The 18154-nt window shown below is 59.4% G+C and overlaps 1 non-coding gene across 1 annotated transcript; it reads left to right on the plus strand.

Annotated features, from left to right (window-relative positions):
* Nucleotides 1–14963: 14963 nt before the first annotated feature.
* Nucleotides 14964–15117, plus strand: LOC136670375 (5.8S ribosomal RNA). The gene has a single exon (XR_010795623.1). It is a non-coding gene; the product is annotated as a 5.8S ribosomal RNA (ribosomal RNA).
* The last annotated feature ends 3037 nt before the right edge of the window (nt 15118–18154 follow it).

An 18154-nucleotide genomic window follows, 5' to 3' on the forward strand; every position in this document is an offset into this window, starting at 1 on the left:
GGCGCCCTCTTGTGGTCCCATGGCCGAAGTACATGCTCCGAGCCCGGGTATGGCAGTGGGCGGAATGAGACTTAGAGGAATGTTGACGGAGCCATGAGGGGCCCCCCCTGGAGGTCCCATGGCCGAGAAAAGTGCTCCGAGCCCGGGGTGATAGAGAACCGTGAACGCCGCGGTTAAAGACCTCGGGTATGGCAGTGGGCGGAATGAGACTTAAAGGAATATTGACGGAGCCAAGAGGGGCCTCCCCTGGAGGTCCCATGGCCGAGAAAAGTGCCCCGAGCCCGGGGTGATAGAGAACCGTAAAGCGCGCGGGTTTGGGGCTCGGGTCTTCCAGTGGGCGGAGTGAGACTTAAAGGAATATTGACGGAGCCATGAAGGGCCCCCCCTGGAGGTCCCATGGCCGAGAAAAGTGCTCCGAGCCCGGGGTGATAGAGAACCGTAAAGCGCGCGGGTTTGGGGCTCGGGTCTTCCAGTGGGCGGAGTGAGACTTAGAGAAATGATGACGGAGCTAAGAGGGGCCCCCCCTGGAGGTCCCATGGCCGAGAAAAGTGCTCCGAGCCCGGGGAGATAGAGAACCGTAAAGCGCGCGGGTTTGGGGCTCGGGTCTTCCAGTGGGCGGAGTGAGACTTAGAGAAATGATGACGGAGCTAAGAGGGGCCCCCCCTGGAGGTCCCATGGCCGAGAAAAGTGCTCCGAGCCCGGGGAGATAGAGAACCGTAAAGCGCGCGGGTTTGGGGCTCGGGTCTTCCAGTGGGCGGAGTGAGACTTAGAGAAATGATGACGGAGCTAAGAGGGGCCCCCCCTGGAGGTCCCATGGCCGAGAAAAGTGCTCCGAGCCCGGGGAGATAGAGAACCGTAAAGCGCGCGGGTTTGGGGCTCGGGTCTTCCAGTGGGCGGAGTGAGACTTAGAGAAATGATGACGGAGCTAAGAGGGGCCCCCCCTGGAGGTCCCATGGCCGAGAAAAGTGCTCCGAGCCCGGGGAGATAGAGAACCGTAAAGCGCGCGGGTTTGGGGCTCGGGTCTTCCAGTGGGCGGAGTGAGACTTAGAGAAATGATGACGGAGCTAAGAGGGGCCCCCCCTGGAGGTCCCATGGCCGAGAAAAGTGCTCCGAGCCCGGGGAGATAGAGAACCGTAAAGCGCGCGGGTTTGGGGCTCAGGTCTTCCAGTGGGCGGAGTGAGACTTAGAGAAATGATGACGGAGCTAAGAGGGGCCCCCCCTGGAGGTCCCATGGCCGAGAAAAGTGCTCCGAGCCCGGGGAGATAGAGAACCGTAAAGCGCGCGGGTTTGAGGCTCAGGTCTTCCAGTGGGCGCTCGTTCCAGCGGCGCGGGCTGAATGGTTTAGTCCGAGGAGGAGTGCTTAAGTGTGGGCCGGATAGGTTCGAGAGGTGCGCTGGGTTCCTGGAGGTCCAGCCCCGGAGGTTTGGAGCGGGCGATGGAGCTAGCGAGGCCGAGTCGGGTGAGCCTGGGCCGGGCATGGGCGTTGGCGGCGATGGGGGTCTTCTCCCCGGAGGTTTGGAGCGGGCGATGGAGCTAGCGAGGCCGAGTCGGGTGAGCCTGGGCCGGGCATGGGTGTTGGCAGCGACGGGGGTGTCTTCCCCGGAGGTAAGTACCGTGGGGGGCAAGCGTGAGATATTCCAGGCCGGGAAAAGTGAGCTAAATTCGGCAAAGCGTTGTTAAAAAGGGGGTTCGGTTGATTTTTTTGTTAAATCTAAACGAACAAAGGGTGCGAGGCGTGAAAATTGCATTCAGCCGTGATTTTTTGGCAAAGTGCTAACCCTAGTGGTCTCCCAGTGGGACGTTTTAAAGTAGGACTTAGAAAAATTTCTGACCCTCTTCGCCCTAGGTAGCAAGCCCAAAACGGAGCACCTCGGAGTGGTAAAAATTCAGAGGGCATGGGGGTTTCCAGTGCGGTGCCGTCAGGACATTAGGGTTCCTTTAGAAAAGACGAAAGTTTGGGTACACCGTATGTAACTATGACAAGCCCAAGGCTCTGGTTCGCCTGTGGGCATGAATATAGTGAGATTTCCGCGTTATCTCACTGGAGGTGACCCCGGAACGGTTCAAAACCTAAGTCGAGACTTCCATGGAACCCCGATGATGGGAGTTTGAAGCCCGAGGAGTGACGCCCTCTGGGCTAAGGTTGCTGGTAGGTTCGGCCCCCCTCTCTGGAGGTCTAAATGACTTCCATGGACCCCGGTGATGCGAATTTGATGCCCGAGGAGTGACTCACCTCTGGGCTAAGGGTGGTGGTATGCCCAGCCCCCCCTCTGGAGGTCTCGAATGACTTCCATGGACCCCGGTGAAGCGTATTTCATGCCCGATGAGGAGCACACCTCTGGGCTAAGGGTGGTGGTATGCTCAGCCCCCCCTCTGGAGGTCTAAACTGACTTCCATGGACCCCGGTGATGCGAATTTGATGCCCGAGGAGTGACTCACCTCTGGGCTAAGGGTGGTGGTATGCCCGGCCCCCCCTCTGGAGGTCTCGAATGACTTCCATGGACCCCGGTGAAGCGTATTTCATGCCCGATGAGGAGCACACCTCTGGGCTAAGGGTGGTGGTATGCTCAGCCCCCCCTCTGGAGGTCTAAACTGACTTCCATGGACCCCGGTGATGCGAATTTCATGCCCGAGGAGTGATGCCCTCTGGGCTAAGGGTGGTGGTAAGCCCGGCCCCCCCTCTCTGGAGGTCTAGATTGACTTCCATGGACCCCGGTTAAGCGTATTTCATGCCCGAGGAGTGACGCCCTCTGGGCTAAGGGTGGTGGTATGCCCGGCCCCCCCTCTGGAGGTCTCCAAAACCTAAGTCGAGACTTCCATGGACCCCGGTGTAGCGTATTTCATGCCCGAGGAGTGACGCCCTCTGGGCTTAGGGTGGTGGTAAGCCCGGCCCCACTCTCTGGAGGTCTAAACTGACTTCCATGGACCCCGGTTATCCGAATTTTATGCCCGAGGAGTGACGCCCTCTGGGCTTAGGGTGGTGGTAAGCCCGGCCCCACTCTCTGGAGGTCTAAACTGACTTCCATGGACCCCGGTTGTCCGAATTTCATGCCCGAGGAGTGACGCCCTCTGGGCTTAGGGTGGTGGTAAGCCCGGCCCCACTCTCTGGAGGTCTAAACTGACTTCCATGGACCCCGGTTATCCGAATTTCATGCCCGAGGAGTGATGAACCTCTGGGCTAAGGGTGGTGGTAAGTGCAGCCCCCCCTCTGGAGGTTTCCAAAACCTAAGTCGAGACTTCCATGGACCCCGGTGATGCGAATTTCAAGCCCGAGGAGTGGTGCCCTCTGGGCTAAGGGTGGTGGTAAGCCCGGCCCCCCCTCTCTGGAGGTCTAAAAGGACTTCCATGGACCCCGGTATAGCGTATTTCATGCCCGAGGAGTGACGCCCTCTGGGCTTAGGGTGGTGGTAAGTGCAGCCCCCCCTCTGGAGGTTTCCAAAACCTAAGTCGAGACTTCCATGGACCCCGGTGATGCGAATTTCAAGCCCGAGGAGTGGTGCCCTCTGGGCTAAGGGTGGTGGTAAGCCCGGCCCCCCCTCTCTGGAGGTCTAAAAGGACTTCCATGGACCCCGGTATAGCGTATTTCATGCCCGAGGAGTGACGCCCTCTGGGCTTAGGGTGGTGGTAAGTGCAGCCCCCCCTCTGGAGGTTTCCAAAACCTAAGTCGAGACTTCCATGGACCCCGGTGATGCGAATTTCAAGCCCGAGGAGTGGTGCCCTCTGGGCTAAGGGTGGTGGTAAGCCCGGCCCCCCCTCTCTGGAGGTCTAAAAGGACTTCCATGGACCCCGGTATAGCGTATTTCATGCCCGAGGAGTGACGCCCTCTGGGCTTAGGGTGGTGGTAAGTGCAGCCCCCCCTCTGGAGGTTTCCAAAACCTAAGTCGAGACTTCCATGGACCCCGGTGATGCGAATTTCAAGCCCGAGGAGTGGTGCCCTCTGGGCTAAGGGTGGTGGTAAGCCCGGCCCCCCCTCTCTGGAGGTCTAAACTGACTTCCATGGACCCCGGTGTAGCGTATTTCATGCCCGAGGAGTGACGCCCTCTGGGCTTAGGGTGGTGGTAAGCCAGGCCCCCCCTCTCTGGAGGTCAAAATTGACTTCCATGGACCCCGGTTATCCGAATTTTATGCCCGAGGAGTGACGCCCTCTGGGCTAAGGGTGGTGGTAAGTCCGGCCCCCACCCTCTGGATGCGTTCAAAACCTAAGTCGAGACTTCCATGGACCCCGGTGATGCGAAGTGACATGCCCGAAGAGTGGTGCCTTCTGGGCTAAGGTTGTGATAAGCCCGGTCTCTCCTCTGGAGGTCTGTGGTTTTAAAGTGAATATTTTCTAAGTCCCTCACCTGAGATTTTAAGAGAATCAGGACCCTCCTCAAGCCTCGTAGCGAGTCCGAGGGAGGTTCATCGTTGTCGGCTATGCGAAAGGGGTTCAGACGCCTCTAATCCTGTGGGCATATGGTTTCTCAGCCTGGTGCCGTCGGGATATTAGGGAGGCATTAAATCAGACGTAAGTTTGGGTAACAGCGATGCGAAACGCTATGCCCAAAGGAGTGGCTTCCCGATGGGCTTGAAATAATGGGAATGTCCGCTCTGCTTCCCTGGATGTGTTCAAAACCTAAGTCGAGACATCCGTAGACCCCGTTGATGCGAATTCCATGCCCGAGGAGTGACGCCCTCTGGGCTTAAGGGTGGTGGTAAGACCGGCCCCACTCTCTGGAGGTCTAAACTGACTTCCATGGACCCCGGTGATGCGAATACACAAGCCCGAGGAGTGGCACACCTCTGGGCTAAGGGGATGGTTTGGGTTGCCTCCCCTCTGGAGGTCTAAAATGACTTCCATGGACCCCGTTGATGCGAATACACAAGCCCGAGGACTGGCACACCTCTGGGCTAAGGGGATGGTTTGGGTTGCCTCCCCTCTGGAGGTCAAAAATGACTTCCATGGACCCCGTTGATGCGAATACACAAGCCCGAGGACTGGCACACCTCTGGGCTAAGGGGATGGTTTGGGTTGCCTCCCCTCTGGAGGTCAAAAATGACTTCCATGGACCCCGTTGATGCGAATACACAAGCCCGAGGACTGGCACACCTCTGGGCTAAGGGGATGGTTTGGGTTGCCTCCCCTCTGGAGGTCTAAAAATGACTTCCATGGACCCCGTTGATGCGAATACACAAGCCCGAGGAGTGGCACACCTCTGGGCTAAGGGGATGGTTTGGGTTGCCTCCCCTCTGGAGGTCTAAAAATGACTTCCATGGACCCCGTTGATGCGAATACACAAGCCCGAGGAGTGGCACACCTCTGGGCTAAGGGGATGGTTTGGGTTGCCTCCCCTCTGGATGTCTAAAATGACTTCCATGGACCCCGGTGATGCGTATTTAAAGCCCGAGGAGTGGCACACCTCTGGGCTAAGGGGATGGTTTGGGTTGCCTCCCCTCTGGAGGTCTAAAAATGACTTCCATAGACCCCGGCGAAGCGAATTTAAAGCCCGAGGACTGGCACCCCTCTGGGCTAAGGGGATGGTTAGGGTGGCCTCCCCTCTGGATGTCTAAAATGACTTCCATGGACCCCGGTGATGCGAATACACAAGCCCGAGGAGTGGCACACCTCTGGGCTAAGGGGATGGTTTGGGTTGCCTCCCCTCTGGAGGTCTAAAAATGACTTCCATAGACCCCGGCGAAGCGAATTTAAAGCCCGAGGACTGGCACCCCTCTGGGCTAAGGGTGGTGGTTAATCCGGCCCCCCCTTCTGGATGTGTTCAAAACCTAAGTCGAGACATCCATGGACCCCGGTGATGCGAAGTGACATGCCCGAGGAGTGGCGCCCTCTGGGCTAAGGTTGTGATAAGCCCGGTCTCTCCTCTGGAGGTCTGTGGTTTTAAAGTGAAAATTTTCTAAGTCCCTCACCTGAGATTTTAAGAAAATCAGGACCCTCCTCAAGCCTCGTAGCGAGTCCGAGGGAGGTTCATCGTTGTCGGCTATGCGAACGAGGTTCCAATGCCTCAAATCCTGTGGGCATATGGTTTCTCAGCCTGGTGCCGTCGGGATATTAGGGAGGCATTAAATCAGACGTAAGTTTGGGTAACAGCGATGCGAAACGCTATGCCCAAAAGAGTGGCTTCCCGATGGGCTTGAAATAATGGGAATGTCCGCTCTGCTTCCCTGGATGTGTTCAAAACCTAAGTCGAGACATCCGTAGACCCCGTTGATGCGAATACCGAAGCCCGAGGACTGGCACACCTCTGGGCTAGGGTGGGGATAAGATATGCCCCCACCCTCTGGAGGTTTTCAAAACCTAAGTCGAGACCTCCATAGACCCCGGTGATGCGAATACCGAAGCCCGAGGACTGGCACCCCTCTGGGCTAGGGTGGTGGTTAATCCGGCCCCCCCTCTGGAGGTTTTCAAAACCTAAGTTGAGACCTCCGTAGACCCCGGTGATGCGAATACCGAAGCCCGAGGACTGGCACACCTCTGGGCTAGGGTGGTGGTTAATCCGGCCCCCCCTCTGGAGGTGTTCAAAACCTAAGTTGAGACCTCCGTAGACCCCGGTGATGCGAATACCGAAGCCCGAGGACTGGCACACCTCTGGGCTAAGGGGATGGTTTGGGTTGCCTCCCCTCTGGAGGTCTAAAAATGACTTCCATGGACCCCGTTGATGCGAATACACAAGCCCGAGGAGTGGCACACCTCTGGGCTAAGGGGATGGTTTGGGTTGCCTCCCCTCTGGAGGTCTAAAAATGACTTCCATGGACCCCGTTGATGCGAATACACAAGCCCGAGGAGTGGCACACCTCTGGGCTAAGGGGATGGTTTGGGTTGCCTCCCCTCTGGATGTCTAAAATGACTTCCATGGACCCCGTTGATGCGAATACACAAGCCCGAGGACTGGGACACCCTCTGGGCTTAAGGTGGAGGTAAGCCCGGCCTCCCCTCTTTATTAAAAAAAAAACTCTAAGTCCCAACGGCAAATGCCAGAGCTTTAAGCCGAAACTCAAGAGAGTTCGATCGGTATAACTGACTTGACTATCTGCCCTTAGCCCCCGATGGTTCATTCTATATATGCCCGGAGAAGTGGCTGGTTTCCGGGGCCAAAAAAGCCAAATGGTCTCCTATATTCATGCGACGGGTGCCTAAAGGTAAGTTTACCCACCCCGGTGAACTGCCTAAGGTCCATAGGCCTCCGACCACTGCTCCCTTAGCGGGGCGGTGGAACGGGCCGCCCGCCGACAAAGTTAACTGTTAAACCCATTTAATTTCAATGACCTTTAGTTCCAACTCCCTCCCTGGGGGGGATTGGTTCTATATATGCCCGGAGAAGTGGCTGGTTTCCGGGGCCAAAAAAGCCAAATGGTCTCCTATATTCATGCGACGGGTGCCTAAAGGTAAGTTTACCCACCCCGGTGAACTGCCTAAGGTCCATAGGCCTCCGACCACTGCTCCCTTAGCGGGGCGGTGGAACGGGCCGCCCGCCGACAAAGTTAACTGTTAAACCCATTTAATTTCAATGACCTTTAGTTCCAACTCCCTCCCTGGGGGGGATTGGTTCTATATATGCCCGGAGAAGTGGCTGGTTTCCGGGGCCAAAAAAGCCAAATGGTCTCCTATATTCATGCGACGGGTGCCTAAAGGTAAGTTTACCCACCCCGGTGAACTGCCTAAGGTCCATAGGCCTCCGACCACTGCTCCCTTAGCGGGGCGGTGGAACGGGCCGCCCGCCGACTAAGTTAACCCATAACCACTGATCGTTTAAGTCTTAAGGCCGGTCGGACCTCGTAAAAAGTCTCCCTCTGGGAGGATCACCCAATCTCCACCCCCCCTCCATCTCCAAACCGAAGCAAGTACCACACGGGAACACTCTGTTTGGGGATTCAGAAATAAATGTATTTATTTCGCAGTAAAACATATCAAAGCCACGGGGGTGCAGAAACACGGAGTGAATCCCGGCTGGGTTGCGCTTTGAAGAGGGTCCGGTTCAGGCCGTTTCGAGGGCGGAAAGACGGTTCTCACGAGCCCGCATCACATCGGCCGCAGAGAGGCCGGCTCGGTAGAAGGCCCGGGCAGTGATGTTGGAGTGGCACATGCTTGTCGTCACTCGATCTCTATCTTCGGCCGGCAGAGTCGAAACCTGAAACAGAGGTGCGAGGTGTCAGAAGTAGGAAGGCCGGGGTTAAGAGCCCACATAAGTCGGATTAAGTTCAACACTCACTTGGTTCGAAACAGCCGTGCGGATCAGGTTGAAGGCCACCGCGCCTCCGAGGCCCGCATCCGTCCACGCGATCCGAAGCAGTGAGTTTGGCTTGCGCAGCTGGTTCCCCCTGTCCAAGAACACGAACCCGTCCCGGGCCCCGTGTAAGTCGCTGAGTGCGGTCAACCAGGCCAGCTCTGTGGCAGACAACCCGATCGGAGCGTCCCCGAACGAGGCGTTGGTCTTGTGTTCACGAACATAAACCACGAAGCCGGTGCCATCCGTGGTGCTGGCTTGCCTCAACTCTCCAACCGTCAGGTTGAGAAACACAACCGACCGGTGACCGGTTAAGACAGACAAAAGGCCGAGCAGGTACCCCTGGAGCATCCGTAGCGTCGACCGGCGGGCGGTGTCCCCCGTCCGGGCCGCGTCTATGAGCTCTGGGATTCGGGTCTTAGCGTGGCTTAGGAAGACCCTGAAATCCGAAGGTTGCGGCAAGCGACTCAGCTTCGCTCTCTTCACGCGCTGGCGATGGCCCAGAATCGTGCGTGCGATGTCCCGATGAGCCTTGGCGAAGGTCAGCTTCAGCCTCTGGAGCTCTTCGGGGCTGACCCCGGCGGTCTCTGGGTCGAAGGCAGCGACGTGGGAGACGAACGCCTTGGCGCTGTGCAGGTAACACTTAACGGTTGTCGAAGCGTAACCCAGTTTCTGAAGGCTCTGTACCCAAGTGGGAACGTTCGTGTGATGGACGAAAGACAGGTCTGTGAATTGGCAGCCGGGCGGGGCGCAGTGAAGCAGGAACCGAATAACGTGGCCCCGTCGCTGGCGAGAGTTCTCGATGTCCTTCGGTGACGCGTCGACCCGCAGGTAGAACTTCTGAAAGTCGTCTACCGAACGGCTGACGTAGGTGTCCCGAAACCGATGCGGGATCACGAGCTGCCTCCCCCGGGAGGTTCGCCGTGCCCGCTCGGTCTCTGAATCCGTGTCCGAGGTGGATTCGGCAGGGGAAGACTCGCTCGGTTGGTAGTCGCTGTCGACCGGCTCCGGCGTGGCTTGGCCCGTAGTGGCTTGGCCCGGGGAGGCTTGGTCCGGCGAGGCTGGGTCCGGCGAAGCTGGGTCCGGCGTGTTGGGTCCCGGCGTGCTTGGGCCCGGCATGGCTGGGTCCGGCATGCTGGGGCCCGGCGTGCTGGGGCCCGGCGAGGCTGGATTCGGGGAACAGGATACCGAGGGCGGTGGAGGGTTCCGCGGCTTAGACTGTTGATAGCGACGCAGAAGGTGGATGGTGCGAAGGCGTCGAGCGGCAGAGAGAGCGATCCGAAGGGCGAGGCCTTTGAGGGAATGCGCCGAGCCCAGGTGATCCGCCGGCGAAGAGAGAGACGGCAGGCCGCAGAGAGGGCAGTCGAGCTGGGACGAATTCTCCCCACTTTGGTCCAGTCCCCGGAGAAAGTCAATGTCGGCAGATCCAAGGCGGTGGAAGGTGGTATAATGGGAAGTCAGATCCGTAATGGCTTGCTCGCAGAGCGGGCAAGCATCAGGCGTGGTTGGCTCCGGCGTGCTTGGGTCCGGTGAGCTTGGGTACAGCATGGTTGGGTCCGGCGTGCTTGGGTCCGGCGTGCTTGGGTCCGGCGTGTTCGGGTCCGGCGTGTTCGGGTCCGGCGTGTTCGGTCCCGGCGTGCTCGGTCCCGGCGTGCTCGGTCCCGGCGTGTTCGGTCCCGGCGCGCTCGGTCCCGGCGTGCTTGGTCCCGGCGGCGAGGCTGGATTCGGGGAACGGGATCCCGAGGGCGGTGGAGGGTTCCGCGGCTTAGACTGTTGATAGCGACGCAGAAGGTGGAGGGTGCGAAGGCGTCGAGCGGCAGAGAGAGCGATCCGAAGGGCGAGGCCTTTGAGGGAATGCGCCGAGCCCAGGTGATCTGCCGGCGAAGAGAGAGACGGCAGGCCGCAGAGAGGGCAGTCGAGCTGTGATGAATTCTCCCCGCTTCGGTCCAGTTCTCGGAGGAAGGCTGCGTCGTCCGGTCCGAGTCTGTGGAAGATGGTAAAGTGGAAAGTCAGATCCGTAGCAATGGCTTGTTCGCAAAGCGGGCAGCTATCCATGGTGAGAGACTGACGGCTCCGAGTGAAGGCGACCCCTTATATAGCCCCCGGTTCGTGCATAATTAGGGGTTATGGGCGTTGATCGCTCCCGTTCGCGTTCGACGTTCGCCCATCTTGGGTGTATGAACCAATGAGAACCAAGACCGATAGCGTATTACTGCCAAAATTAGTCCCGGTTTCCGAGCCAGGTGCCGGGCAGAGCGATGGGGAGTGGTCCCCAAGGTCCGTGGGGCCTACCACTGTCATAAATCCGAGTGGCTTCCACTCGGTCCGCCTCGACCGGGTACCTTTAAGGTCAAGTCCCAACCCCGGATCTCGTATCACGGTGGTATTGGGACTGCCTGTGGGTCTATAGGCCACCGACCATCTGCCCACTTGTGGGGCGGGTGGAACGGGCCGCCCCGTCGATTGTTATAAGCCCGTTGTGTCCACCCCGATGATTCGTTCGATGTATGCCTGGGAAGGTAAAACATTCCTGGGCATGGGGGGTCGAGCGTATGAGGGGTTTCCCCCGTCCCGAAAGAGAGAGTTTTCCGACCGATGATTCGTTCGATATGCCTGCCCGGGGAGGGTCAACTTCCCTGGGCACCGGGGGGTCGAACGTATGAGGATTGTCCCCCTTTTTAAACCCATAAATTTGCCCGTGCGCGAGTCGACGGGGCCGCGTAACCCCCCGAGGCGTTGGCCGGCGGTCATCCGCCGGTCCGTGGGATCTCCCGACCTTTCCCCTCCTTTGAGCGGGACGTGGGAGCGCACCACCGGGCCCCCGGCTGGAAACGGCCGGAGGCAAAGAGCGCATTAGAGGTGACACGGATCGGTCTTCCACAGACCGCGGCTGGAAGTTCGCAGGGTCGGCCTACGGGATCCGACCCTTCGTCTTCTTAAACGCAGACTTCCGTAGGCTCCGGGGGGCGAAACCGTAAACCTTTGCCGACCTCCTCGCACTGCGAGGGGGCCAGGATTTGCGGCTTGTCCGCGTATCGGTCCTACCAAGGACCGCGGCTGGAAGTTCGGTGGTGAGCCCTCGACCTTACGAGATTGAGGGCAAAACCCTTCGTCTTCTGAACATCAGACGGCTCCGGTGGTGGCGTACCGTAAAAACCTATGCCGACTTCCTCGCGCTTTGAGGGGGCCAGGATTCTCTTCCATTCTCTTCCCTTAACGGCTGTCCTTCACGGCCGTTCGAGCTCGGTATACGCGGAGCACCAGGGGCAGGCTTCTAAGCCTAAATACAGTGCTTAGAGCGATCCTCCCCACCTTGTGCTCCCAGCCTCCATGGCTCGTGGATGCCCGTAAGAGGCATGTCCGCTTGTCCAGAACGGTTCCGAGGGGGACTTAGTCGGCCGGTCGATCCAACAGTAGGTCCGTTCAACGTCCGCGTCGGTGGTGCCTTAGGGTCGGGATCCGTTTGAGGGAAGGACCCGGCCCCTAGCCTGCACCGTCCGGGCGAGAATCATACGTTTTCCAAGTTGCCAAGTCGATTGCAGACCCCCACAGCGGGGTCGCGTTCGATCCTCTTCGCTGGTGTCCCCTGAGATCACTCTCACGGGCTCCATGCGCCCCCTCTCTTTCCCCGTCCGGGGTTTGAGATCCAAGGGGGGTCGGTCTGGTTGATCCTGCCAGTATTATATGCTTGTCTCAAAGATTAAGCCATGCAAGTCTAAGTACACACGGGTTTTGGTACAGTGAAACTGCGAATGGCTCATTAAATCAGTTATGGTTCCTTTGATCGCTCCACACGTTACTTGGTATAACTGTGGTAATTCCAGAGCTAATACATGCAAACGAAGCGTTGGAAGGGTTCTGGGGGTCGGCGTGAAATGCTCTCCCGGCCCCTGTCCCCCGGATACGTGCATTTATCAGAACCGAAAAACCCTCCCGGCTCCGGTCGGGTCGCTTTGGTGACTCTAGATAACCTCTGGCCGATCGTTAAGCCCTCCGGGGCGGCGACGTATCATTCGAGTGTCTGCCCTATCAACTTTCGACGGTAGGCTACGTGCCTACCGTGGTGACCACGGGTAACGGGGAATCTGGGTTCGATTCCGGAGAGGGAGCCTGAGAAACGGCTACCACTTCCAAGGAAGGCAGCAGGCGCGCAAATTACCCATTCCCGACACGGGGAGGTAGTGACGAAAAATATCGATGCGGGTCCTATGATCCTGTGGAGCGTAATCGAAATGAACTCAATCTATGTCCGTGAGTGATGACCCATTGGAGGGCAAGTCTGGTGCCAGCAGCCGCGGTAATTCCAGCTCCAATAGCGTATGCTAAAGTTGCTGCAGTTAAAAAGCTCGTAGTTGGATGTGGGGACAGGTCTCGGATCCCCTGTACTGTCCGGGATGGCGTGGGGAGCTCCTTCGGGGGTGACCCCCTGTCTCTGGGTGGATGTTGGGACCTGGTCCCTACCCGCCGGTGTCCTCTGCTCGCCGGCCGCGGAGAAGCCCTTAGCTGGGTACTTCACTGCGGTGCACGGTGGGTTGGAGGGTCCGGAGCGTTTACTTTGAATAAAGCAGAGTGCTCAAAGCAGGCCGACACGTGCCATGTCTGACTGAGCTAGGAATAATGGAATAGGGCCCTTCCGCGGGGCTTCGGGGTCTCTCCTTCGGGACGGCTGGTCGTTCCGGAGTGGGGCTCCGGGGCTTCCACGGTCCTATTTCGTGGGTTTTAAGGACCGAGGGCAATGATTAAGAGGGACGGCCGGGGGCATCCGTACCACACCGATAGAGGTGAAATTCGTTGACCGGTGTGGGACGAACGAAAGCGAAAGCATTTGCCAAGAATGTTTTCATTAATCAAGAACGAAAGTCGGGGGAGCGAAGACGATCAGATACCGTCGTAGTTCCGACCGTAAACTATGCCGACCCGCGATCCGGCGGCGTGAGGCTAGCGACCATGACCCGCCGGGCAGCGTGAGGGAAACCACGAGTCTTTGGGCTCTGGGGGGAGTACGGTTGCAAAGCTGAAACTTAAAGGAATTGACGGAAGGGCACCACCAGGAGTGGAGCTTGCGGCTTAATTTGACTCAACACGGGGAATCTCACCCGGCCCGGACACGGTAAGGATTGACAGATTGATGGCTCTTTCTTGATTCTGTGGGTGGTGGTGCATGGCCGTTGGGAGTTCGTGGAGCGATTCGTCTGGTTAACTCCGATAACGGACGAGACCCTGTGCCTTAAAAAGTTACACGGCCCTCCCTTGGGTCCCTGTGGGGGCTTGCGGCCCGAGGGGTTCGTCGGTCGGTGGCCGAACTTCTTAGAGCGATCCGGGGCAAGGCAAAGCCGTATGAGATTCGGGGCCATAACAGGTCTGTGATGCCCTTAGACGCCCGGGGCCGCACGTGAGTTACACTGGCTGGTTCAGCATGTGCATCCATCCTATGCCGAAAGGCCTGGGCAATCCTATGAACGCCTTCCCCGCTGGGGATAGGGGATTGTAACTTTTCCCCTTGAACGAGGAATTCCAAGTAGTCGCGGGTCACCAGCCCGCGTCGATTAAGTCCCTGCCCTTTGTACACACCGCCCGTCGCTACTACCGATTGGATGGCCTGGTGAGGTCCTCGGACCATCTCCGAGGTGCCCCTTTACCGGGGGGTTGCCTCGTTGAGGTGGGAAGTCGATCGAACCTGGGCATCTAGAGGGAGTAAAAGTCGTAACAAGGTTTCCGTAGGGGAACCTGCGGAAGGATCATTAACGGTGACCTGGCCACGGCCGGTTGTCGAGTCGGACTCGAGAGGCCAAACCTCCCCCGGCGGGTACCTTCAAGGTATGGACCGCAGAAGCCTCGTACCTTTCGTCGTCGGCCGACGTGAGTCTCTCCCCCTCCGGGTGGGTGGACGTAGCGAGCCGGCTTCGGAACTCGGGGTTATGCGAGGACCGCCTTAGGTGCATAGGTACCCCGGTCCGCCCCCCTCGTTCGCGGGGGGGAGAGTGGCGCCGGAGCCGCCCGCCGGGTCGTTAAACCAACCATTGATCGTTGAAGGCTTGATTGTGCGTGCGCGAGTCAAAGGGGCTTACTCACCCCCAGGGCGTTGGCCGGTGCTCGCCGGCCTCGGTGGGATCTCCCTGAACCCATCCCCCCGGCACAGGGGGTGGTGGTGGACGGGAGCGTACCGCCGGGCGAAACTCTTTCCCCTCACGGGGTTGGAGCGGAGCTTAAGAGCGCATGCAAATACCCCGATGTTGGCTTCGCAGAGACGGACCGTATAATAGTCTAAGGCCGGTGCGCGAGTTGAAGGGGCCTCACGAACCCCGGATGCGTTTAAACACCCGAAGGAGACGGCCGGTGCCCGCCGGTCCTGACTAGGTGGGATCTACCCAGCGCCTTCCCCTAAGCGGGGGACTTGGGAGCGTACCACCGGGCCTCGCTCATACCCTCCGGGGTGGAGAGCTTGGCTTTGAGCGCACGCCTGAATGCCTTAGACCGGGACCCGTAACGCAGCGAACCAAACCCTGGGCCTCGCCGGGAACGGTGGGGCCTAGACCCGGTCTCCTAAACCACGTAAGTCTCGGGCACCTACTCGGGCGATCGTCCCCCGGGCCGTAACTCCTCGGTCCGGTGGTGACGCCCAGGTTCAATGACCTTCCCCCCTCCACGGGGGGGAAGGCACCCGGCTTGAAATATTGTCAAACGTTGTCTCGTGTTCGAATGGCTTCCTTCGCCCGGCCTGTAACGGGCCGGGCACAAACCTCATACAACTCTTAGCGGTGGATCACTTGGCTCGTGCATCGATGAAGAACGCGGTAACCTGCGTTAAATAATGTGAATTGCAGAACACAGATCATCGATATTTCGAACGCACATGGCGGCCGCGGGGGTCCATCCCGCGGCCACGCCTGTCTGAGGGTCGGTTTACCCATCGATCGGTCTTCCTAGACCGCGGCTGGGAGTTCGCAGGGCCTCCACCTCGGACGGCCCTTCGTCTCCCTAAACCCAGACTCGGGCCTTAAACCCGACGTGTGGCGAGAGCTCCGGACGTAGGGAGAGCCATTAGGTCCGGGTCCAATCCGTCATAGTCTCTCCCCGCTGGGCTCTCCGCCGCCGTCGGAGAGTGGGTACCGTAACACGGCGAGCGGCCGGGGGGTTCGCGCCCCCCGCGCCCCGCAAAACAGTCTCGTAGTGCGACCTCAGATCAGACGAGACAACCCGCTGAACTTAAGCATATCAGTAAGCGGAGGAAAAGAAACTAACAAGGATTCCCCTAGTAGCGGCGAGCGAAGAGGGAAGAGCCCAGCGCTGAATCCCACTTTCCCCTGACCGGGGTGGGCCGGGAAATGTAGCGTACGGAAGTCCGTTTGGTCTCGGTGCGGACGCGGGACCAAGTTTTGCAAGGAAGTGTCTTCCGCAGATGGTGAAGGCCCGGTATTGTCCCGCATCCCGCCGGGTAGATCGGGCTTCCCGGAGTCGAGTTGCTTGTGAATGCAGCTCAAAGTGGGTGGTAAACTCCATCTAAGGCTAAATACCGGCACGAGACCGATAGCGAACAAAGTACCGTGAGGGAAAGTTGAAAGCAGTACTTTGAAGAGAGAGTTCAAGAGAGCGTGAAACCGTTGAGAGGTAAACGGTCGGGGGACCGAGAAGACCCCCCCGGGGGATTCAGCCGGGCGGACGGCCCGCGCTCGTGTGGTTCCGTGGCTCGGAGGCGAGTTCATCCGGGCGAGAGTGGGGGCGACCCCACTCCCTGCTCGGCCCTGAGCTTCGCCTCTCGACTTCGGGCCTCTCGGGCGTACGAAGGCTCGGCCCGTCAGGTGTACTTCCCCCCGCGTGGTGGGTGAGTCGCGACCGGCTCCGGTTAGGCTTGGAAGGGCCCGAGGGTGAAGGTAGGTCCGTCCGGAGAAGGGAGCCCCACGTGGCCCCCGGACACGGGCGTTCCGCTACAGCCCCTCGCTCCGACTTCGCCGATAACGCCGGGGCCGCGGAGTAATGTCCTTTCCGCGTTTTCCCCTCCTTCGGGATGGGGATGGGGCCCCCCCCTGATCGTTCGGACGAAAGCGGGCCGGTTGGGCTGTCCTCAGCCCCGGGCTAGGCCCGCTACGGCAATACGGGGGGTGATCCAGGCCCACAGCCAAAACGCCTAAGGTCAGCGGCTAAGTTCGGACCCCGACCGACCCGTCTTGAAACACGGACCAAGGAGTCTAACGCGTATGCGAGTCAAAGGGGCTTGAACCCCGGAGGCGCAACGAAGGTGAAGGCCGGCGCGCGTCGGCTGAGGTGGGATCTGATGCACCCCGTCAATGTTTGGGTTGACAGCGCACCACCGGCCTGCTCTCCACCGAGTGGAGAGTGGAGCAAGAGCATACGCGGTGGTACCCGAAAGATGGTGATCTATGCCTGGGCAGGGCGAAGCCAGGGGAAACCCTGCGTGGAGGCCCGTAGCGGTCCTGACGTTCAATTCGGTCGTCCGACCTGGGTATAGGGGCGAAAGACTTAACGAACCATCTAGTAGCTGGTTCCCTCCGAAGTTTCCCTCAGGATAGCTGGCACCAGACTCAGTTTTATCCGGTAAAGCAATGATCATAGGCTGCGGGGCCGAAATGGCCTCGTCCTACCCTCAAACTTTAAATGGGTAAGAGGCCCGGCTCGCAGGCTTGGAGCCGGGCATCGAATGATGGTGCCAAGTGGGCCACTTTTGGTAAGCAGAACTGGTGCTGCGGGATGAACCGAACGCGCGGGTTAAGGCGCCCGACGCGACGCTCATCAGACCCCAGGAAAGGTGTCGGTTGATATAGACAGCGGGGCGGTGGCCATGAAAGTCGGAATCCGCTAAGGAGTGTGTAACAACTCACCTGCCGAATCAACTGGCCCTGAAAATGGATGGCGCTGGAGCGTCGGGCCCATACCCGGCCGTCGCAGGTGTCACAATCCCTGATTTGAAACACGGACCGTATGCCGCGACGAGTAGGAGGGCCGCCGCGGTGGCGCTGAAGCCTCTGGCGTGAGCCTGGGTCGAGCCGCCGCGGGTGCAGATCTTGGTGGTAGTAGCAAATATTCAGATGGGATCTTTGAAGGCCGAAGTGGAGAAGGGTTCCACGCCGACAGCGCTTGGCCGTGGGTTAGTCGGTCCTAAGGGATAGGCGAACGCCGTTCGGAAACGCTGGGGCGATGGTCTCGTCTGCCCCCCGCTGACCGAAAGGGGATCGGGCCAATATCCCCGAACCTGGGATTGGGGAGATTGAGTGCCGAGAAGGCGCTCTCATAGCGGTAACGCAAACGAACCCGGAGACGTCGGTGGGAACCCCGGGGAGGATTCACTCTCCTTGCTAAAGAGCTGGAGCGCCCTGGAATGGGATTGTCCCGAGAAAGGGGCTCAACGCTCTGAAAGGCGCCGCATGCATCCGTGAGGCAGCCGGGACGTTCCCCATCGGCCCTTGAAAATCCGGGGGAGGTATAGTGAATTTCCCCCCAGGCCGTACCCATATCCGCATCAGGTCTCCAAGGTGAACAGCCTCTGGCGTGTTGGAACAATGTAGGTAAGGGAAGTCGGCAAAATAGATCCGTAACTTCGGGATAAGGATTGGCTCTAATGGCTGGGCTCGGTCGGGCCCTTTAGCTGAAGCGTAGGCCGAGGGCTGTTCTGGTTCTGGTTCGCCCTTGCCCTGAGGGTCATGCGGGGCAAAAGCGCACGGCGCCCGGGTTGACTCCTGCGTCTGTCGGTTAAAGTGCGTGGGTCGCAGCCGCGCGAGGCAGCCGGTGTTCCCTCCCGGTGGTGCTTAGGGGACTCGGTCGGTGCCGGGGGGAGGCGGTCGTGGATGGGACTCCGGCGGGGGTGCGTCCTTAGGGGACGAACCTCCGGTGCGTCTCGTCCTTCGGCCCTTCCTTCCCGAAGTCGGCCGGGCTCCGAGGCCCATCGGCGGGTCCCGGCCACGCTCGCGAGCGCGGCCTTCCGT

Source organism: Hoplias malabaricus, chromosome 1, assembly GCF_029633855.1.
Source record: "Hoplias malabaricus isolate fHopMal1 chromosome 1, fHopMal1.hap1, whole genome shotgun sequence".
NCBI lineage: Eukaryota > Metazoa > Chordata > Actinopteri > Characiformes > Erythrinidae > Hoplias > Hoplias malabaricus.